General features: G+C 37.3%; 1 protein-coding gene and 1 pseudogene across 1 annotated transcript in view; one reads left to right on the top strand and one right to left on the bottom strand.

The window, feature by feature from the left end:
- Positions 1–24,283, top strand: part of Chsy3 (chondroitin sulfate synthase 3) — a 235,008-nt gene that overhangs the window by 137,862 nt on the left and 72,863 nt on the right. The window lies entirely within an intron of this gene.
- LOC125390450 (small ribosomal subunit protein eS19-like) lies at positions 2,675–3,261 on the bottom strand (annotated as a pseudogene).

Below are 24,283 nucleotides of genomic sequence, written 5' to 3'. Positions count from 1 at the left end.
TATGCTATAGTAATCAAAGCAGGACATTAAGTTCTGGGATTTCTTTTCCTCTCAAGGTTATTATGAGGATTGATGAGATTATGTTTGTTAAAGAATTCTGCAAACATCAGAGAGCAGGCGCTGCCTGAATTTCAAGAGTTGCTGTGTCTGAGAGAAATCACGATTCTCTGCTTCTCTATTATCTGCCTCAGAGACCGATGACAATAGCCCCTCTACCACATCTCCAGCCAGGATGTCAGCCGTGAGGAGCACAGAATTCAGAGCTGAGGTCACAATGCTTTCCGTAGGCATTGAAGCCCGAGTGTTGCTGTCACTTCTGAGCAGAACATTTCCTTTCAAATCGCACTTCGACACTTATGAATGTGGTTTTTTTTTCAAGTGGAAATTTCCTTTTTGTAAGACTCGAAGGCAAATATCATGACAAAAACCTTATTCCCAAGTGTGATACTTTTTGAAGTTTTAACATTTGGGTAAGTTCCAGGATACGTGCTTATGGAACTAGCAGCATATTGTCATGTCGGATTCAAAAGCAAGTATCTCATTTTCTACTTCATTTATGATTTTAGTGGTTGCCTTATTAGATTGGAGTTTGGATTTTTTTTATAGGAGTAGCTTTATGGACAGTTAAAATAGGATGATGCTTAAGAATAGACAGTTTTACAGACTTGTGATGGATAGTGTCTGGCTCTTTCCATATTATGCGCTGACTTTAAACATATTGTTCAACTTTTAAAATCTTTCTTCTTTGTCTTTAAAGGCAGCGTAACCCGATACTTTCTGCAGAACTGTTGTGAAGAAAATAGAAACTAAGACGCCCTTGACAGGCTCTAAGTGATCTCGACTACCTAGTTTCATGTGCTTTTAAAATCCATAGAAGAAGCAAAGAACTTGTTCAGTACATTACTGTGGGTGTTGGAAAGCTGACAGTTCTCTCTGACCTTCTAACAATTAGCCTAGATTCATAACTTCTGAACATTAGTATTTTCTGTTAAGCTTCGAGTCTTGCTCAGCTGAGTCCCGTCAGCCCTTCAGAAGTACCTCTGTGCATGTATATTCATGCCTATATGTATAAGGGGATATACACACACCCACACAGTTGTCTTCTCATTCCAATGCCTATCCTCTATCATATCATATTGCCACACAACCATTTCTGCAAGCCCAGTTGAATCCCGTCTATGTACTGTATCTGTGGATAGAATGAAGTCATGATTCTCATTGTAACTCTCTTTAAAATGAAGAGTGGGAAATAGGTGAGTTCTTAATTTTAGGTTCTCAAGCTTGGACTTTGTTTCTTCTTTCTATCTAGACCTCTGTAGCATAATATAATTTTTATAATATATAGTGCTTGACCAAGGACACTTTTCCTTGCTCAGTAAGTTGGAACACCAGCACTTGCTTTCATTTCTGCATGAACTCAATCCCTGTGCCATCAGGGTTTCTCAGGGGGCTATTTACCACTGTGCTCTCAGTCCTTTCCATCATTAGCACTGTACCTGGCCATAGGACATCTCCTCTCTATGTTCAGTATGGGCTATTTTAAAGCTAAGGGTTGGTTGTTATGGGCAGTCAGATGAAACCCACTAGACTCTATTTTCTTTTCTCAGTGTATATCAGCAAAGCACAGTGCTTTATAAAAATGTTATTTTCATAATATTTTGAACTTTTTCTTGGAATATTTGTTAAAACATAGGAATGTGAATGTAAGTATCTAATTCTTGGTCAATAACCAAATCAAAAAGTCATATTATGTTAATCTTAACATATTTTCTTCTTTTTTTAAGATGCCTATAAGTGTTTGTTACCATCAGTGAAGGTATATATAATTGTTATGATGATGAATTCCAATTAAAATCCAAGCAAGACTTTGAAACAGATTGCTAACCTTTTACTCATATGTTCTATAAAAATATCTTTGAATTAAGAGTAACAACTTATTGATGATTGCATATAATTCATAACTTTTCAAAAACATTCTATATAGATAATTAATAAAAGGGAATCTGGATAATGACAAGTTTAACGAAGAGTTTTTGTGGTTTTCTCACAGCTAAGAAATCCAAGTCACAGTATATAATTCATTTCAAATGATATATTTGAACTAATAAAATATTTTAAGCTTTATCCTGCTCTGCCTTCCATGATGAATCATCTTATTGTTACAAAAGCTTATTTGTATAAATTTCATTAATGCTAACCTCTTAGTTTAAAAAAATTCTGATCAAGGAGATGGAGAGATGACTCCATCAGTAAGGTAAACTGCATGCTGTGGGAACTTCTTCAGCCAATAACATTTAAGATACTGGCCCACTTTGGATGTAATCTCATGTACTATAAATGCAGACAAAAAGGGCATGCGGGCCTCTTGATTGCTGGATTCTGTTCCAGTTCCCAGGGCACACAGAAGACTGTGGATCACTACTCTGTGAGTTTATCCCCAAATAAATTAACCTTTGTTATACTCCAGTCCAGGCTACTGTGGAACTCTTTTTTGTGCCAACAAATTGGTACCCACTTCGGCTTTCAAAGTTCTTGTTTAAATATTTGCTACTACCACCAAGATCTGCACCTGCGACAGCTCCACTGTGCCCTAGACTTCAAGCCTCACCATAGTGGCCCTCCTACATTCTTTCTTTAATAAAAGAGGCAATTTATTAACCCAGCATCCTTGGGTCTAATGCTTCTTGTTGGCAGCTGCCACGTCTCCAGAGATCCTGTCCAGATCTCTCTATCTCTGAGGTGTTAACTTGTCGCCGTCTTCTTGGTCCTTTCCCAACGTTTTCAGGACACAGTGGGCCACATTCTTGGAGCCTCAGCTAAAGTGGTTGGGCCTGACATCGTGTTTTTGCCATCCTTCATAGATCTTGGTCATGGAACCAACCCCAGCACCACCACTCTGGTACAGGTGCCTTGCTGTGAAAGCAAATCATGTGTAAAACCAGTTCTCATCATAGGGGGCAAGCTCTTTATGTTTGCTGAGCTTGACTGTGTCCACCCTTTTGGGGACTTTCAGCTTCCCAGACTTTTGTTTTTTTTTTTGTTCTTTTATTTTATTTTTATTTTGCTTTTTGAGACAGGGCTTCTATGGAGCTTTGGAGCCTGTCCTGGAACTAGCTCTTGTAGCCCAGGCTGGCCTCGAACTTACAGAGATCCTCCTGCCTCTGCCCTCCGAGTGCTGGGAGTGTGCCTGCACTGCCCAGCTTTTTGAGGAAGGCTGCCAGAGCCCTGTTGGTAAATGTCTTTTACAGTAACTCCAGGCATCCTGCAACTCTGCATGCACAAAGTATGCCGGTATATTAAAGGCTATTGGTTGAAGGAGTTCTCACAACAACTGAGTGCAGCACAAGCGCAAGGTCCTGAGTCCAAATCTCTATCACTCACATAAATCCTAGAGAGGCAGCTAGACCATAATCCTATCAGTGTGCAAGCAGGGGAGGCTCCCTGGGTCTTGCTGCCAGGTTCTCACTGAACTGAATCAGGTTCAGTGAGAGACCTGGTCTCAAAATATAACATGGAGAGCAATAGATATTTGGCATGGATGTCTGGCCTGTACACACACACACACACACACACACACACACACACACACACACACACACTAGCCAAAATCTTTTCCTGGTGAGTTTTATTTAAATGACTGTGTTGCTCAGTAATCATGTCATGTTCCATCACCAGTGGTTCAGTGGGCATGGATGAAGATAAAGCAGGCATCTAGACCTGTGCTTGGTTGTATTTATAAAAATGACTTCAGGAAATATATGATAAACAATGTCTCAGTTAAAGGAATGGGGGTACTTAATTACTCTTCTATGTCTGTGCAATAAGACTTCAGAGGTATCAAAAAGTTTTCCAAAAGGACTATGTTAGGATAAAAATGGAGGTGACAGGAGTAAAGTTATAAGCTCCTATTGAATGCAGTGGCAGGAAGAATGTCCTAAGTCTCCACCACCAGCACCATGAAAGCAGTGACCAGAATAATGTTGTAAATTCCCGGAGTACTATCCTAAGTTCCTACTGAAGCACTGACCGGGGTAATGTAAGTTCCTGTTGAATATAGCATAAAAACATACCTTCCCACTCCCCCCTCAGATGAGACTCTTCCTCTTGCTTTTTGTAATACAAGTGATTCCTGAGATTAAAAAATACTTGGCTGCCTTCAGATTAATTTATTTTACATGTGAGAGTTGCACATTTGATCAGCTGTAAAATTAACTCAGTTTTTAGTATGTGAAGGTCAGAGGACAACTTGTAACAGTCATTTCTCTCCTTCCGCCATGTCCATTCCTGAGATCAAAATCAGGCCAGCAGTCTTAATGGCGAGTACTTCAGCTATTTTGTAGCTCCTCTTCTTCTACAATCTCAAAATATATCCCTGTCCCATTAAAATTTTATGGAAATGTATGCATAGGAAAATAAATCTATCTTTTCCTTTTCTCAAAACTCATTTCCACTGCCCCAAGGCTGACAATCTCATTTTATAATCAAGTTTCATTACTTAGATGTGAATACAAGAAAACGGTTAAAGCCAATTTGAGTCGTTGCATGAGGTAACATATAATATATCTGCCATTAATGAATTAGATGAGAAATAATGACTATTTTGAAAAGGTTGAATTGGTAATCAATGAAAAACTTCTCAGTGTACATTTTCATCTTAGCAGATTTTCCCAATGCATCTTTCTAAAGTGCATTTCTATTTTTATGAATTATTGAAATATACAATCCTGAATGCCAGCAAAAATGTATTAGGGTTTTATAATAAATAATTTCTGGGGTTTCGTGTTATTTGATTTTTTCCCATGTGGAAATACCTCAGACATCCTTAAGTATATATTTTGACCTTTTTATAAGCAGATGAATGCTAAGATTTCTTTTTTCCTTCTTTCATAAATTTCTATTAATAGGTGTGAAGAGGCATGCCAGTGATTTTTTGTCTCTAAATAAGAAATTTGTATTTATGTTAGTAAATAGCCCTTCTGCCCACCCCTACAATTTCTTGCTCTTTACTTTTTATTAAACAATTAATATTAAACAAGCTAATGTAATATATCCACAAAAATCCTGTCTGAGTTCAGAAGCAGATTCTATTGTTACCTTAAGAAAGTTGATGTTATGTTTAGAAAATCTCCAATGAGGCATACTTTTGGGCTTGTAACTATGATTTTAATATCTAAAATTATAGAATATTAGCTGTCTTCAGCAGATAAGACAATTCTTATTCCAAACTTATAAGTAGTATCTATAGTTGGGATGATTTCAAACTAGCTTAGATGTTTTAAATGTTCTTATCATAAAGACATTAAAAATATTTGAGTTAAAAGATATGCTAATTTACCTGATTTCATCAATTCACAATAGACGCATGTATCAACATACTATACTATGTTCCACAAATATATGTACCTATTGTTTGTTAAGAAAATGTAAGATTGTTTCAATGTTTAAGTGGAAAATATGAAACATTTGTTTTTATAAAAAATAAGCATTTATAACCTAAAGCGTAGCTTAAAATGTCACAAATAGATAAAAATTAATCAAATTGATGTCAGAACTAAACATTCCATGTTTATGAAGGGTTTTAAGATTTGGAATATGTTCTTTTGATTGACATGGAGTTACTTTGTTCAATTACAAAATTTCATTTTAATGAACATCAAATAGCCAGCAAAGAAAAATTATACTTTAAAATTGATATTGTTTATTTGTTAATCAATAGTGTTATTTTTTGAATGACACAGAATATATCCATTCGTTTCATTCTGATTTAAACTTTCAGCCTTTGATCTATTGGTGACAGTGGCGTCAGAAGCATTCATTTAATCGTATCAACAGAGTTCCTGTTAGATTAACAAGCGTCACTTGACTTTGATTTCTTTTTATGCATTATGTATCGGAAAATAAGATTCCCCATGCTTTCATGTGTGTGAATTGCATACCTTTCTCTTTGTGTGGCTCTACGGAAACAGACACGGAAATGATATGCGTAGCTCTGTAAACAGACACCAATGAAGTCCTGGTGGCAAGGGAAATGGAGACTTATTTGTGCTAGTGTATGCCCAGGTAGCATCTGGGGACATCAGTGTGAGAATGCAGTTGTTAGTGATTTATTGAACTACCTGAACACAACAAAACTCTCTCTCTCTCTCTCTCTCTCTCTCTCTCTCTCTCTCTCTCTCTCTCTCTCACACACACACACACACACACACACACACACACACACTTCTAGGCTTTCAGGACTCCCATCTCCATTCCTAGTGTTACTATTGAAATTTCAGTGTCTTGTTAAATGGAAAGTCTATCTTCTGCTCAGGCAGCCCTGGCTTTCTGCTCTTTCCTCTGTTCTTCACTCTCCATGTTGCCTCTGCTCTGGAGGGTCTGAAGAGCAGAAGAGAAGTAACAGGGAAGAATTATTCTATGGTGGTTTTAGTGCCTTCTGGACATCCTAGTGGATTTCTTTTCTCCTATGAGACTTTGCTTTTGATCTATGAAGAACCCTGTGCTGTGTTGCTGAGGTCTTCCTACTCTCTGACGTGTGAAAATGCATCCAGCGAACACGGTAGAACGCACTCTGGGAGTACTGGTTTCCCAAAGTCTCTTTCTGTCTATGTCATCCATGTGGATGTAATCAACATTTGGGAAAGCAAGACTGACCATTCCTTAAGGGTCCCAATTCGGTCTCTTTTCCTCATACCACTTCATTTGTTTCCTCACCCTGCAGGACTTTGCACAGCTCTGGAGGATTTAAGCACTTATAGCTACGAGACGATACCAGTCTGTAGATGTTTTAAAATCTGCGGAACATATAAATTACTGCACTGTTTTCCCCTTTCTCTTTAGAGTTGGGTATGGCCAACATACATAGACTTTAACACACACGGTTCACTTCCTCAAACACACATAGTTCTAGGTTGTTTCTGTTCATGTGCTACACTCGTTAGTGTGATGTAACTTTTCCCCCAATGGAGAGAAAGAAGAGAATACATAATAAGAAACTACTTCCTCTTCTCAGAAGCACTTACAGTCTTTGAGGTGGACTCACATTTATTTGCTTATGGATCATGTGAGCAGATGCACTATTTATAGTATTTTTTTGGTATAACCTGCTAGATGCTATCTCTCTGACATACGGGTACTTACTGTCCTTTCGGTTCTGCTTTTTTTGTTTCCTTTATAATTGGAGACGACCTGTTTATGAAGCATCTGTAATTCCTGTTTACCAGAACTCTTCTGGAATAGTGCCACATGCTTCAGGTTGGCTGTTTCTGATCTTAAAAGAAATCTTGCTTTTCTTATGTGTAATTATGTAGGGTTTTGCTTTTCTCTATCAGATCATGACTCAGTGCTTTTCAGTTTGTAATTATCCCAATGTCCTCTCTTTGAAGTAAAGAATTTCTATATTTTTGTCCCAAAGCAGCATCTTGTTTTTAGCTGTGTCTTTGAGATACCAAGTATAAACAAATGAATTTGAATTCCTAGTTACTAAAGAGAATTACTCTTAAAATAAAGTAAGGGATAAACTGGACATAATTTTAACTATCCATTGCCTTATTCACAAAATAACTGTGAATAACTTAAATGTTGGGTGTCAGGATCTGGCCAAATAAGATATCTTTAGACCTAAATGCAATTCTGTAAAATAAGAACATGATCATAAATTCTGGGGAAGGATAAAAACACCACAAACAAAATTGTGCTTTTTGAATTTTCATGTTCTTCATCTGTAGAATTAAGGAAGGTGATTTAATTCAAAAGTTCACAAGATAATTATACGATAAAATAGTCTATGATACAGGAACCGTGATAAATGCCTTTTTAATAACATGTATTTAGACATGGACAAATTGCATTTCTTAAATATTTCAAAAGCATTTTGTGGTAAAAGTACGTGATGGGAATTTTTATAAAAATTCCATTTTCAGCAGCCTGTTTGTTAAGTTGTTAAGACATCTAGACCTCATGCTTCACAAGGTTAATTAGCCTTGAGTTTAAAATGAGATCACATTAGAGTTCCTAGTTTCCTAACTCTTTCTCATCTCAAATAATAGAAAAGGCAATTGGTACTCTTTAGACATGAATTGAAGCAGTGTTCTCCCAAACAGTTCCAGTCAATGACTGGTTCCAATCCATCAGTTTCACACTCTGCTCAATCTGCATTGATAGACATTCATCGCTGAGCCACATGAAGGACCTACAGCATTTTTTTGTCTTCCCTCTGGCCACTCTGTATCCGTGGACACATTTAAACCACACCTGATTCCTCTGGGTGATACTAGAGAGTGCTTATCTCACCCTGCCTCATATTGTCACACCACAAAAGCATTATTCTGGGAGACAAATCCAAATTATAAATGCCAAAATGAATAAAGTTTTGGCAGGTCTGTCCTATTAGTGAGTCATAGCAGAAGAAATTCACGAAGCTCCACTGTTGCTTCAACATATACTGGACCTGAGACCTCAGCTATAGTGATGTTTAATATTACATTTGATATGAAATTTCTATATAGATAGACTCAAATAAACCACTATGGGATTACTCTTAAAATTCAGTATTCTGATTCCTTGGAGGACTGAAATGTAGGTGTTTTCCATTGTAGTGGCCAGTTAGGGAGTCCAAGATACATTCAAAACAACATAGACTATCTCTGTTTCTCCTATTTCCTCCAAAACCTTGAATGTAAAACACTTTTGCTAAAGCGCTGCATTCTTTAGACACAGGACTCGAGGTAACAGAACTGAATTTGACCTGGAACCCTCATCCTAGAGGACTGACTTTCCTCGAATCAGAATAGTCTTCAAGCTGCCAAGGGTAGAAAAAAATCCATAGTCATACCCAGTTGTAAGGCCTATAAACTACAACAATGACCATTCAGCAATATAATACCAATGGTTTGAAAGCAGCACTATTATCTTGAGGATAACAACAGCTGTCTAATTTAACTTAATGCACACACAATAGGAATGGACTCATACCTCGTACCATAAAGCTAGCCACTATTCATGGCTGGTGAGTTCATGGACCTTAGAGGAGAGTTTACTATTGCCACTTTTCTAAGCCAGTATAATTTCTAAGTTTATTTTAAAAACCTATTCGTCTGTGCACAAGTAAGTGTAGCTCTCACCGCCCACAAATAAAAGGAGCTTCTTTGTCTAGCAGATGGAGACTATTATAGAAAGATACAAGTGGCTCAAATGCAGAGAACATTCGACTATGAAGTGTCCAACCCCAGTTGATACCACTTGAAATTCTTTCAAATAAGTCCCAGAGAACATTACAGAAGAGAGGGTGGAAGCCAGAGGACCAGGATGTCTGTCTCCAGATTCTGACTGCTCTATGTGACAGGTGTTTGCACCCATGAAATCGCAACAGTATGGTTGCCCAAAGATGACCTGCATAACCACACCATTCTAACGTAGATATGTAGAGTCTCACAGGGCCCCATCTCTTTGTGAGGAGCTAAAGGCAATTAATGGCAGCCGATAGTTGAAGAATTAGTCTTCCTCAGTGACCAGACCCTTGAGAAGCTATCTGGTCCCAAGATATCAATCCTGATCAGAGACATATAAAAAACACCAGCTAGGCTCATCAGGTTGTATATATGTAACAATAATAAATAAGATATCAATAATTTGAGAAGCATAAGAGGCACAGGAAGAGTAGGGGGAAGGTAAAAAATCATATACAGTACTCATTTATGAAATTCTCAAAATTTAAAATAAAAAAGCACCTCAGATATTTCTGACAACTGCTACTTTAAATAGCTTCTTATTAATATATATTATTTGGTTGACTTTGAGAATTTTTTTTCTTTTGAGATTTTAAAAATGTATTTGTTATTTTATTCAATTTTTGAGAAGTTCAAGTATGAGTACTGTATGTACATAATTCTACTTCATCATCTTTCCTTCATTTCTTCCCATGTCTAACTCCTCAAATTCATTGTCTTTTAATCTGTAATTATAATTTTACATGCATATATGCACATATGCTGAGATCCTTTCACACTTCTCATGTGTGGTTAGTCATGTTCTCTTGGGATTGGCTAACCCATCAGGATCTTGTCCATGAAGAACATCAGTTGTTCCTCTCTCAGCAACCGTTAATTACCTGTATCATTTCTTCTAAGTGTGAAGCCTTGTGACATTTACCCCCATCCCCATTGGTATGTCAATTGATGTCATTTTTAAGGTCATGTTTCGGCAACCAAATTGATGAGATTCCCTGTTGTATGTGGTACACGTCCCTGTCGTTTGTAGAAGAAACTATCTTGCAGAAAATGGCCCATCCTGGTCCTCTGGCTCTTATAGTATTTTCAGACCCCTCTTCCTCAATGTTCCCCAATCCTTAGGTATAGGTGTTGTGCTATAGATATATTAACTGGGGTTGGGAATCCCACAAAAAAACTCTGAATTTTGACCTGTTGTGGCTTTTCTTAATAGTCTCCGTATGTAGCCACAAGTAGCTTCTTTCATGAGGGCAGAGCTGCGTATGAGTATAAGGATATGTATTTAGAATGCAATTGAAATTACATTGGTTTGGTAAAATGGTAATCATAGGTTCTCTTCTTGTGTGCTACACATGACTACACCAGCCATGGATAGCTGGCTAGATTTACGGTAATAGGCATGAATACTCTTCCATTAAAGAGCTCTTCAGTTCACTTAGATTATTGATGGTTACCCTCAAGATATAAATACCATTCTAATCATAGTTGTTCATAGGTAACACAGCTAGACAGAGATATTAATTGCTTTTCCACTTGGCAGCTTACATAGCGTCTCCTGGTATATTGAGAGTTAGTCCTCAGGGAGGATGCTTCCAAGTTGGTTCCAGTTCTATTTATCCAAGTTCTGTATCCAAAGTGTGTGATGTCTTCAGCAATAAGATCTTACCTTTAATTTCTTGAAGGCAACCAAAGGCAACAACAACAGCTTATATTGCTTTGAAGATCTTTTGAATTCCCCTTACCAACAACTTAAAGAGAGATTTTTCTGTGCCTTGCACTGTTTTATTTTAAATAACACTGAGTATGGTTTAAAAATACACACAGAGTCATACAATTATTTTTATGTTTCATTAAAATTACACATATGTAAGTAAATATAAATACATAGTTTAAATTAAGTTATCATTTAGTGTGACAGTGATCTCCAAGTTTTACAGAAAGGGATTTTTATTACTGATATCTAAAATCCTTAAAACAATCAGTCAAACAAAAAACAATATTGATGAAGACACAAATAAACTCTGTGGAAACTTCCATAGTCTATAAGAGTCAGACACAAAGAAAAATGTAGACATGTCAGTGGCTTGTGAAGTAAAGAATTGTTTAGTCTGTCTGACTGTTCTGATCACACTGTGTTCTTTCAAGCGATGGCTATTTTTATTCACAATTATAAACATTAAAACTATGATTTCTATTGAACTGGATGTTTCTTACAACCTAAGAAAATATGCATAAATATTACAGCAATTACTATGGTGATTGTTGCATACTTATTTATCTTAGGTTCTTCTTGGCTCCCTACTCCTAAAATTTCTTACTTACCCTTTGATTGTTGTGCATTATGTGGCTTACTTGACATAGAAAGGAACTCATGAGAGATGTAGGAGGTAACACAGAGACACCCAGTAGTTGGCCCAACAGGACAGTAGACTCTGTCCTTGGGCAATACCTTCTCTGGTGGGTTACACTTTTCAGAAAAGCATCTTCTCAAAGAGGAATTTTATATTCACCTCATGTGTTTTTTTCAACCCTGGCAGTAAGTTCAGGAGGCCACTCGTGGGAATTACTATTTTGACACAGAAGAATTCCAGATACCATTTTGGTCATTGGAAATTATTTTATATTTTTTATCTCTATTTTCCTGCACATTTATTTTGTCTTCTTCCTTTAATGTTCTAATAACCATTGTTTTCCATTCCACATAGGATTATTGCTATTAATATTTCAATAATGATAAAAATTGATATATTGACTAAAAAAATTCAGTAGCCCTCTGTATGTTCACCTTATTCTGCCCACCCACTAAGCTCCTGGTAGGGATGCAGAGTGGCATCCTTTCTGTTGGTCTCTGGTAGATTTGTAAAGCAGTGTCCAGGCAATAACTGATCTCTTGCACTGCTTAGGAGATTATATGAGGAGTCATGTATTTCGTTTAGTTATCCTTAAATATATGATACCAATCTATAGACAACTTAAAAATTCTAAATTTAAAATTTCCAAGTAACAAACACTACAAAGAACCATATGCACCATGTCATTGGAAGAAAACTTAGTTAAAAGAATTTTTAAAAGACATGTCTGAAGAATAATAAAGTTATAAGCAGTATTCACTTATAGCCTTGCTGACTGTTTTCACTGTAAGAATTTTCAGATACATCGTTACTGTAACATGGCTAAAATGTCCTTTGTGTTTGTTTCTAAGTGTCATTCTACAAAGAATAGAACTACGGGTCCTTGGAAAATGACTTGACCCTGGAGTCTTTGTAATTGTGCAGTGGTATAAAATGAGGCATGGAAAACATGAGCACAGCGGGGATGCAGAATGAGTGTGTTCTGCATTAAGTGCTCCTTTACAGCACAGTTGACACAGATTCATGGGATGTTCGCTTGTCTCCTGGGACTCAGCTTGAGTGTACAGTTGACTCGTACACATGGGGTGCTTGCTTTTCTCCGGTTGAGTGTACAGTAGACATAGACACAATGGTGCCTGCTTGTCTCCAGTGGCTTGACTTGAGTGTACAGTTGATAGAGACACATGGGCTGCCTGCTTGTCTCCTCCTGTGACTTGGCTCCCATGTACCACCACAGCTGCTGACCAAATTTAGAGCCTCAGTCTGCTTCAACATCCGTGGAAATTTTCATGCTTGTGCATTTGTTGGTAAAGCCACAGGCCAGGCACAACACTACCAAGGATTGGAGTCTCACTGAGGGTGTAATGCTCTCCATGACCTTGGACAAATTAGGAGTCTTCTATGAAATGGAGCTTTCAGAAAAAGAGAGGGATAAATAATGTTGTTTACCCCAAAATGCTTGTGGAAGAACTAAATGAGATGATTTAAGTATATTAGTTAGCAGAGCATCTGGTACATGCTGTCACTTGGGGGTCCTGTTAGGGCTCAGAAAGCATGGAAAGGCAATTGCTAAGTGAGCTTCAGATTCCCAACTCTCTACCTTATCAGGAAATAAGAACATAAAACTCATACAAGGTTTTTTAGCAAAAGAATTCATTAATCATTACAATATTCTAGAAGTGTAAAATAAAAATTCAAATTAGAAAGCTTTCATTATCCATATTTTAAATCTGAATAAGAGTGAGTAGTGAATAATGAATATTTGATGTTCATTCCTAGCTATAATTTGACAGAAAGAAATGTCTTCGTGATATTGTGTGGGCATGTCTGGCAACACAGGCCCAAATATGCACCTGGGCAGCTGTGAAACCATTCTGTAGATGTAGACATGAAGATGCAGTGTGGCAAAGCAGCATCTAATTGATAGAACATATTGGCAAATTAACTCATTTATTTTCCTCACAGAGCTGTATAAAATGAATCATAGTTCTACCTCCTACCAACCAGTTTGAAGATTAACAAATAATGTTTGTTTGACATTTGGTAAAAATGGACTAATTATGTTGGATTTGTTTATCTTTCTGGTGTTTACAATGCTCCTTTACAAATAGTACTTAGAGAGAACATATGGGAGGGAGCGCTTTCTCCTTCTCCACACGACCTTTGATGTGCTGACAGCATTGCAGAGGCAAGATGTGTTCACTGTTAGTGATATGTTCTTTTACTAAACTTGAGGTACATTTTAATATAGATGTAGTGGCTGTGTGAAGTCTTGACAGAATTCTCAAGAATTCTTTGGTTTAAAACCAAAGTGATCAGAATTCTCCTTGCCTTTGGAGTGCATTAATGCATAGATTCCTACATGAATGTGTAAAATGATTCCATTTTATTTCCAATTCATTTTCTTTGTATCAAAGTCTTTACTTTTAAAGGTGATATTAAGAATTCAACCTTTTCATTTCTTTCATACCTGTGTGAAGAGACATCACCTCTGATAATTAAATTTTGGGACCCAGAATTGAGGCAAAAGCAAGAAATGATATATTTATAAAGACAATTAAAGACAAACATCCTTGAGTGAAAATCATAAAGTCCCTCAAAGCAGGCATTACTAAGGCTTCGAGTTGGCTCATGATTACTGTAGAATCTCCAGTGAGCTGGCTCAAAATCAGGCTGTTATAAATAGAGGTGGCCTCTTGTAAAGAATGTGCCCCACCCATAATGGGCTCTGGGCATATTTGAATTATGCTAACTACAAGAAATAAAGTTACACACAAAAATTTTAAAAATTACACACTGAATTTGAAAAATAAACTTCAAGGTTGGGTGACAAAAGTATTTATGAGCAGAGGAACAAAATAAGAACAAATAAGAACAAATCAGGAGTACAGGATTGAGAAGAAAAGTCTTTATGTGTATACTTGTGTATATTCCTCCCATTTGAGTATCTAGACATCTAATGAATTTGTATGTTTAAGTAACAGCTAATTATAAAAAAATGCTTTACAGTTTTTAAATACTGTGGTGATTTTTTGAAAGATGTTAGTTATACAGTTTTAAGAATTAAACTCCATAGCTACTACAAGATACATCCTTACATATTCTTAACTGTCTGTGTTGACTTATTAATGATAAACTAAACTGAGCATCTATCAATAGAAAACGTAAGGAAAAAAGTCAATATTCCTAAAGCAAGATAGTGCCATGAAGCTGTGTGATGAGTAATTATCTGTTGATACATTGACTAATTACTTGTCTTTATTTTCACTATTAATATTGAACACCTTGGACTTAAAATTTAAATACTCATGATTCATTCCACATGTTAATTAGAAAGCCTGACCGAGATTGACCATTTGTAAAGATACTTCTTTGCTTTTGTTACTATTCTTCTCTTACAAAAAACCAAAACAACATAATCAGCTCCCAGCTACTGAGCAGTAGTTCCATCTGATTTAGTAGCCAACCTTGCTGTGATGTGTTCCAGAGAAGGAGAACAATGAAGATCGCTTTTGTGCAGATGGGTTTAATGACTTTGCTTCAAGTATGTTCACCCATATGCCCAATGTTTCATTGGATAGGTATGAGATCATGTGATTAATAGAGTGTAAAAATATGACTACCCATAGTCCTCACAACAAAACCCAAAGTTGGAAGGTAACTCAGCTGACATTCACGCTCTTAAATATTGACTGAATTCTGGAGAACATAGGAATGTGTGCAAGGAGAATTCTAGCACCTGCTATTTAAGATCAATATTCTGCTGCCTTGTCTATTCACCTTTTCCCCATACATTTTTCTTAGCTGCTTGTTCTTTGTGGAAAGGTTATGAGTCTAGCAGAGTATCCCACTTGAGAAAAAAATTGTTTACTTGGTAACTTGAAGGGCGAAGGAAGAACCAGTTATTTGCCTGAAAACAACATCAATGGAATCACATACCCTGTTAAAAAAAAAATAGGACTGCATTGCAGCCTTGTGCCTAGAGGTGTTGCTGTGTGGGATACAACTATAGATTCAGCCAGATGGAACATATGGCAAAGACTAATTAAAATGTTCCAACTGGGAGCAAGCCATGCATTTCCGGAGTCATTTCTAGAATGTTGAAAATTTCTAGCAACACTATATTCTGTGGTCGTGTTAACCCCCTGGCCAGATTTCCTAGCCCTGTGAAATACCTACTTATGCATAAGATGGGTTGCACACATCCCACATCCGGAACTGAAAGAGACTATGCAAATCCAGAATTAACATGTCTCCAGGTTTGTATTAGAGTTACTCTAGATAAGATAAGCTTTTCTCCTCAGGCATTGTACTATGTTGTAACATAAAATAAGATAAATATGAGCTTGCAATGTGTGAAGCTTTGCTAAATGTTATCTTTGTGAGCATCAGGTTTATTTTATTGTAGTTATCTTCTTTTTATATTTCGACCTATTTGAGTTTCATCATTTTGATGCGTATACTATAGATCTAAAATTTAGGTAACATTTTTCTGTATCAAATATTTTAGAGAAGAATGTAGGCATAAAAATATACATGTATGTGGATGATCTATGAGCTAGTTTTCATCAAAAATAGAATGTTTTCTGAGATAATTAATTTAAAAGTTAAAAAATCATTTACCATTGAAAACATTATTCAAAATTTCACCTGAGGCACATGCATTTTCAACATAGGTAAGCCATGCATGCCCTTTCTGTTTGCATTTTCTCCACATATGGAACACAAACTTACCCTGGGTAGCCTCTGCTTTCTCTGTGCCCCCAGAAATACTGTCTGATTCATGGGGATAGATTGTTCGCTCTGTAATGATTCATTAATAATGTGTTACCTCATGCTGTATTAACGTGGCTTATAATTTAAAAATAGGTGCTAGTATAGACCAAGAATAAATATGTGTCAATGGACTTTGAACTTAAAGAGTATTTTTTTTACATATACCTAAAAGGATTTGTTGCTTGGTTGTTAAATTTGAATGTCCATTTTCATCATTTTCAGTTTTTAGGAGGGGGGTAGATTTTCTTGCAAATTGAATTTTGCTTCAAGCTGCTTCCTTCTTGCTAATTCGTCAGTAGCCCCTGAAACTCTAGAGAAGTATCTATAGCTTGATTATTCACATTGATTAAAAAATATTTTTACAATGTTTGCCAGAGAATTAAAACCGAAGCTGTTGATTAAACACATATTTCAGTACTTTGAAGCTGAGATATTTTCTTAAGGGAACTCTTTTTTTTTTTTCAAAGTGCTCTCACACATGCATGAAAAACTCCAGGAATGAATTAACACTTCTGACCAAATTAATAGATGTGTTTTTAGATATCCCATTCAATCCCACTAATGTGCTTCAGCAACACAGTGTAAAGAAAAAGTGGGTGATTGAGGACTAGTGAAGCTATGTCTCTTTTAGGGGAGGGTTAGTACCATAAGCCAAGAAGGACTCCTGCTCTCCTAAGGTAGGATATGGATCAACTAAAGAGAATGGGAGACTTTATGTGTGACTTAGTTAAGATTTCTATTTTTGCAATGAAATATCAGTACCCAAAGCAACTTGGGGAGGAAAATGTTTATTGGCTTACACTTCTGCACTGTCATGAGAGGAAGGCAGGACAGGAATTCCAGCAGGGCAAGGATTTGAGGCAGAAACTGGTTCAGAGACCATAGAGGGTTGCGGCTTACTGACTTGCTCTACATGGCTTACTACTCAGCCTGCTTTCTTATAGAACCCAGGACCTCCAGCCCAGGTGTGGCACCACTCAAAACAGGATGGGTTTTCCCTCATCAATTACTAATTAGAAAAATGCCTTACAGGCTTGTCTACAACCTGATCTTGTGGTGACGTTTTCTCTCTCTTTTTTTTCATTTTTTATTTAATTATCTTTTTTTCATTTATTTTATATACTGACCAGAGTTTCCCCTCCCTCCTTCCTCTCCTCCCATGCCTTCCTCCCACCCCACTCCCTCTTCCCTCCCCTCCCCATCCACTCCTCCTCCATCTCCATCCAGAGAGGGGCAGGCCTCCTATGAACTTGAACAATGCATGGCCTGTCAAGTTGAGGTAGGACCATGCTCCTCCCCCCTGTATAGAGACTGGGCAAGGTAATCCAGCATGGGGAACAGGTTCCCAAATGCCAGCTAAATATCAGGGACAGGTCTTGATCTCAGTGCTAGGATCCTTACACACAGACAATCTATATTACTGTCACGCACATGGAGTAGGCCTAGTTCGGTCCCATGCAGGCTCCCTAACTGTTGGTTCAGAGTCCATATGCGCCTAAGAGCTCATGTCAGCTGTCTCTGTGGGTTCCTTCGTGTAGACATTTTTTTTAATTGAGGTCCCCTCCTCTCAGATGTCCATAGCTCATGTTAAGCTGACATAAAACTATCCAGCACAACATGGGAGAGCAAAATCATAATGGAAAGACATTTTGTAAAGAGTCTTTGAGGACTCTTAATGTAAGATAGGTAGGATAATGCCAGGCCATCAGAGCCACAACTGATAGAGGAGCTTGGATGAGATTCATCGGATCAGGGAAAGCATTCATGGTGCTTGGATCGAGTGACCTGAGTAGTTTGGAGACCATTAATGTGACAGCTGTGTGTCAGTAAATTGAAGATGCAAAATATGAACATCAGCGTGAGGATTACAAGTGTGAGTCACTTCTGAAAGACAGCCCTGAGTGTATGCCCCCTCCCTATTCCGGTGCCCTGCTCTCCTCTCCTCCTCAAAATAATATAAACTTGTAAGTATTACAGCTCTGAGGTTCTTCTTTGTTTCAAACAGCAACTGTTGAGACTAGTATATCACTCTCATTAGGAGGGTGCAGATTTGACATAGAAGTGACTGCTGAGTGAGGAGTGAGCACCGCTAACCTCATGCCTTACACTTGTACTTGCTAGCGATTCTCCAAGTCACTTGAGGCCAACTATATGCAGAGATGACAGACAGACTTATTTGTCTCATCAAGGCCTGCATAAAGTAACACATTCCTGGGATAAAGTGCCATGGGCTTTAGCATAACTTCTACTCTCATGGACTTCTGTTCTCAACATAGTCTGTGGCTCTACTGTCATATTATGCAACTTTCTATATAGCAACAACTAATTGGGCATTTGGAATTATATTTACATTTGAAGCAATTTGACTCTGGTTGTAATTTCGGTAGAGTTCACTAAAGTAACTTCAATCACTTGTTTTAAGTTTTGTTAGCACCATTATCATGATCATTGAATCATAGCTGAAATATTCCATGTAAAAATCAAACACAAAACTAATCTTGGCCATATGTAAATTATCAATACAGGCACTTTGTTGATAAAGTATCAGTAATTGCCCACATATACTTAGCTGTATGGTGACTTCGTCCTGATAATGAGCATACTGGGAATTTTTTTCCAGATAAGCATTTAAACATACTTTATGTCAGTGTTTTCATTGTGATTATCTTCTGGAACTGATATGAAACTGGGACTCTTCTTTCCCATCTCAAAGCAAACAAGTCCAAGCGGTGCTTTTTCTGAGTCTTCTGTTAGCAAAGAACTCTTAATGATGCTGTTGTATGGCTCCATGGTAGGCGTGCAATTGAGTATTGTGAGATAATTTTATATCGCATTTAGTTCAGCAATTATCTTAACTAGGTAGATGTCAGTCGATTCTCATAAAAGTAGTTCACGAATATTATTTTCATTCATGTATAATCATTAGTGATGGTACTTGGTCGTGTATCATTTTACAAGTATATACCATACAATGGGCATATTCTCTCATTCTACCATACCCTTCCTCAGTCCTCCTTCTGTCTCACACCCCTTTTTCCACTAGCCAGGTTCTTTTGTGCTTTCAACTCATGTATAATACACATGAGTTGTATCTTTATATAAAATCATAAATGCCTGATATCTCTTTTTATGTCTAAAAACAATAGCTGTGTGTGTTGTGTGTGTGTGTGCTCGCACATTTTCCTTATGCATTCTTCTGTTGTTGGACACCCATATTGAGTACAAAGTTTAGCTATTGTAAGTAGTGCTTCAATAAACATTGATGAACAAATTCCTCTGTGCTATGCTAATGTGGAATCCATTCCATAGTGGTTCAGCTAGATTACATCCTTGCCAACAGTGAATAAGAGTTCTTTTTAATCTGCATTTATTTGTTTTCTTATTGACTGAGATTCTCACTGAGTGAGATATCTAAGTGGAGTAGTAATTTTCATTTGTCAAATGACTAGTTTTTTTCATGTTTAGCAATTATTTGTACTTTGTCTTTTGAGAATTGTCTGTTGTTTCATTAGCCTATCTATTCATTGTGTTGATTTCTTCTTACGTAGTTACTTGAAGCCTGTGAATGGTCTGGATCTTAATCCTCTATCAGACATATGACTAGCAGAGATTGTCTACTATTCTGTAGGCTGTCTGTCTCTTCAGTTGATTGTGCAGCAGCTTTTAAATTATATAAGATATCACCTGTCAGTTGTTGGTATTCCAGAATTACTAGAATCCTAATGATACAAAGGGTCAGTCTTAACAGTGAATTATTTTGTGCCTTTAGTATCTCGTCTCTTCCAGCAAAGGAGAAGAATTCACACCACTTCAGCATGGCATTGTTGCTGAATTTCTTCAGGTCATGAAACAATTGTGTTGGTGAGACTTTCTGGGTGTATCTCCTGGCATTCCAAGGAGACACAGTCTCACTGAAAACTCCATGATCCTCTGGTTCTTACAGTCTTTCTGACCCTTCTTAGTGTTTCTTGTACCTTAGTGTTTTGTACATGTATCCTTTGGGACTGGGCCCCTCAAGTCTGCATTTCAATTGGTTATTATATTATTTAATGGTCTCTGTTTATTGCACAGAGAAATCTCCTTCAGGGGAGAAGATGTGAAGATCATAGATGTTGGTGGATATAAAGACAAATTCTTAGAATGTAAGTAGAGATCATACTGAGTTAGTAGTGTTAGTGATAAGTTCTTCTCTAAGAGTCAAAAGTTCTCTAGCTCTGAGTAGATGGCTAGGTTTCCAATATCAGTCAAGGTTTTCTTCTTGTTGAGTGGATCTTAGGTACAATTAGAGAGTTGCTGGTTACTACTAAGGTATGCCTTCCAATATAAGGTATGCATCCTTTTGGTTATCAGATTATGCGGTTGTTCGTGAGGTTCACAGGACTGTTGGTTGATTCTCTCTTATGGAAAATGTCATGGTTCCTTCTGGTCCCATGAAGTACAGTTCATGGTGAGGAGGCTTTTAGATCAGTTGCAGCTCAAGGACCTCTTGTCTCTGTATCTGAAATGTATCATACCTCCAGGAATAAGGACTTACCTTTCACCTTCTGGGGACAATCAAGGGCAATAGCAATAGGTTGTACTGTTTTGGTAATCTCTTAGATAGCCCTAGCCATCAAGTCAGTAAGTGTTTCCATGTCTGGTGTTGGAGTTTAGGTTATATGATCTTTGACTTTTGGAGGGAGCATTATCATCACAGATGTTAAAATCTCTCTTGTGTGTTCTCTGTCTTTCTCTGTGTGTAGGAATGCTTGCATATCTGTATAATAGAGTTTTAATGTATATCATAATAGTATGATTCCTTATGACATTTTCAGACATTTCTACTGTTATTTTGCCATCCTCGCCTTATTCTTTGATTATCTCTCCCTTTCCTAATTAGAGCGTGCGCATTTTTCCCATTTCCTCAGTTGGTTCATTCACACCCTGCTATTTCCTTCTCTATTGCTCCCTCATTTCCACACTCTGCCACTGGTTATGTTTACTTTCTTGGTTTCCGAGGCTATTCTGGGACATGTACTCACGTCTGAAGACTTGCACTAGGAGATTCCAAGGAGAATGAGTTCATGTGACATTTGTCTGTCTGAGAGTGAGTTATCTGGTCTTTTCTAGTTCTATCCATTTACCCGTGAAGTTAATGATTTTGTATTTCCTTATAGCTTCATAGTGTTCCAAAGCATATATGTGCCATACTTTCATTATCCATTCATCAGTTGAAGGACATTTAGGTTACCTCCATTTCCTGACTATTGTGAACAGAGCAGCAATAAACACGCCTGAACCAGTGTCTGTGCAGTAGACGTAAAGTCCTCTGGGCATATGCCAAAGAGGAGTATAGCTGGGTCATAAGGCAGATTTATTTTTAGCTTTTTGAGAATTCTCCACACTGAATTCAAGAGTGGCTGTACCAGTTTGCAATCCCACCGACAGAGAATGAGGGTTTCCTTTTCCTTACATCCCCAATACACCTGTTGATAGGTGTTTTGCTGATCTTTTACATTCTGACTAAAGTAAAATAAATCTAAAATTGATTTTGATTTACAATTCCCTAATTCCTACAGATGATGAAAAATTTTTTGAGATATTTCTGTAATCAAACTTTATGACAGAAAACAAAGTGGCATAGCAGTGAGAAAGGGTTGGGAGAAATTGAGCACAATTTTCCCTGTTTTTGGTATGACATAACACCATGTATTTAAATATCCATATTTACATGATACATTGCTATAGGTTAGCCATATCTAAACATGGATTATGATCTCTGTAGTCATTATTCTAAAAGTTATAATATCTGCCTCTAACTGTATCATGTACATTCTTTGTTAGTAGTGGGCAGGGACACCTGGAGACCAAACTGATTTAAAAAGCTCCTGGTCTGTGTACATAGTGACACCAGGGTATCATTTTAAAGTTCTGCTTTTTTTTGTGAATGTATGCTTTATAATCTCAATGATCATTTGACCTTTGAAACAGCTTAAGGCAGCACATGGTGTAATAGGTTTTATCATGGTGTCTTCACCCATGAAACAGAGTATATATCACTATACTTACTTTTCTTCCATTGGCCTCTCTCTCTGTTCCTTGTTTGCCTCCAGATGGCTTCCTCTCTTCCCCCAGTTGCAGCCTATCTTCCACACACACGCAATTTTAGGGCTAGATTTATATATGAGAGCAAACATGCAGCATTTGTCTTTCTGTGTCTTGTTCATTTCACTTAACATACTAATGTCCACTTAAATCTATTTGATGTGAATATGATGATTTCATTTTTCTTCTGGCTGCATAAAATTCCATTGTGAATATGCACCATATTTTGTATTTTGTCTATGTACACTGCACTCTGAAGAAGGATAATAAAAAGAAATCCCACACTAGCTCAGGACTGAGTATAATAAAGGGTTATTTATTTAGGGGTAGACTCACAGATCACAGTCCTTTGTACAAACAGGGCACAGGAACCGAATCACACTGCCAGAAGAGAGGCCAGACCTGTGCTTTACACTGGCATATATAGCAAAATATATGGGCATATATATTATATGCCCAAGTAGGCGGGTAACTTAAATTTGTTGAAGGAGGAACCGCTTGTTGGTTCCCGGCCATTTAACCCTAAAATAATCACACAGAAACTGAATTAATTAAATCAGTGCTTGGCCCATTAGCTCTAGCTTTTTATTGGCTGACTCTTACATATTAATTTAACCCATTACTATTAGTCTTTGTTTCTCCACGTGGCCATGGCTTACTGGCTAAAGTTCCGGTGTCTGTCTTTGGAGTAGCTACATGGCTTCTCTCTCTGACTCATTCTTTCTCCCAGAATTCAGTTTAGTTTCTCCCGCGTACCTAAGTTCTTCCCTATCAATAGGCCAGGGCAGTTTCTTTATTCACCAAAGGTATTCATAGCATACTGAGGGGAATTCCACATCAGCAGTCATGCTTTTGAGTATTACTAATGAATAAAGATAATGATCATTTTGTCTCCCTAAAGGTCCAATTCTGGTTTTATGCCCAGCTTATTGTAGGATCTGACACTGCTTATGACAATGCGAGTAACTAATGTTATAAATGTGGTTCTATAACATAATCATGATGATGGTTATTAGTTAACACTGTGCTGTCTTAAGAAATGTGAGTCTCAATGGGTTGCCGTGGTGCACAACTTTACTCGCAGCACATGGGAGGCAGAGGCAGATGGAACGCTGTGAGTTTGAGGTCAGCCAAGTATATGGAGTAAGTTCCAGGACAGCCAGGGCTATTACCCAGAGAAAGCCTGACTCAAAAAAGTGAAATAAGTAAATAGATAGATAGATTATATGTAATAATTAATTAATATACATATTACTTACTATATATTAATTATTATATATAGTAATTAATTAAAATAAGGAAAGATGAGTCCCACTTGTATAAACCATGAGATCTGGATAATACCCTTATCCTTTACCCTCATTCTCTAGAAACAAATATTAATCTGACCTGAGTTAGCCTTACTATCCAAATATTCTATAAAGGGTGAACTCTCCTTTCCTCTTCACAACGTCATAAAAGTTGTGTTAACCATAGTAAATGTTCCTGATTTAACAACATGAATATTGTATACTTAAAAATGAAGGTGACTTGCTTCATACCCTTTATATCAATTAAACCATCCATAGAGAGCTACTGTGCCGCCACTTAAGGGAGTAACGCCGATATTAAAATAGAAAGTGAGTTGCTTTCCTTCAGCTTTGTACACAAGGATATTGCTTTTTTAAGTGTGTTATCCACTTAGCCAGCCCCTCACTTCACTCCTTCTTAGTATTGCATGTGACTGATTGAATATCACAGACAACAGTGATTGTCATACAGACAACAGATCTCAGCATACTCAGAACTCAAAACTGCAGAAACAGACACAGCCTAACACCTAACGATATGTAGCCAGTTGAGTCAGTT

The sequence above is a fragment of the Myodes glareolus genome, chromosome 13, assembly GCF_982192425.1.
Source record: "Myodes glareolus chromosome 13, mMyoGla1.1, whole genome shotgun sequence".
Taxonomy (NCBI): Eukaryota; Metazoa; Chordata; class Mammalia; order Rodentia; family Cricetidae; genus Myodes; species Myodes glareolus.
This window is presented reverse-complemented; position numbering and strand designations above follow the sequence as displayed.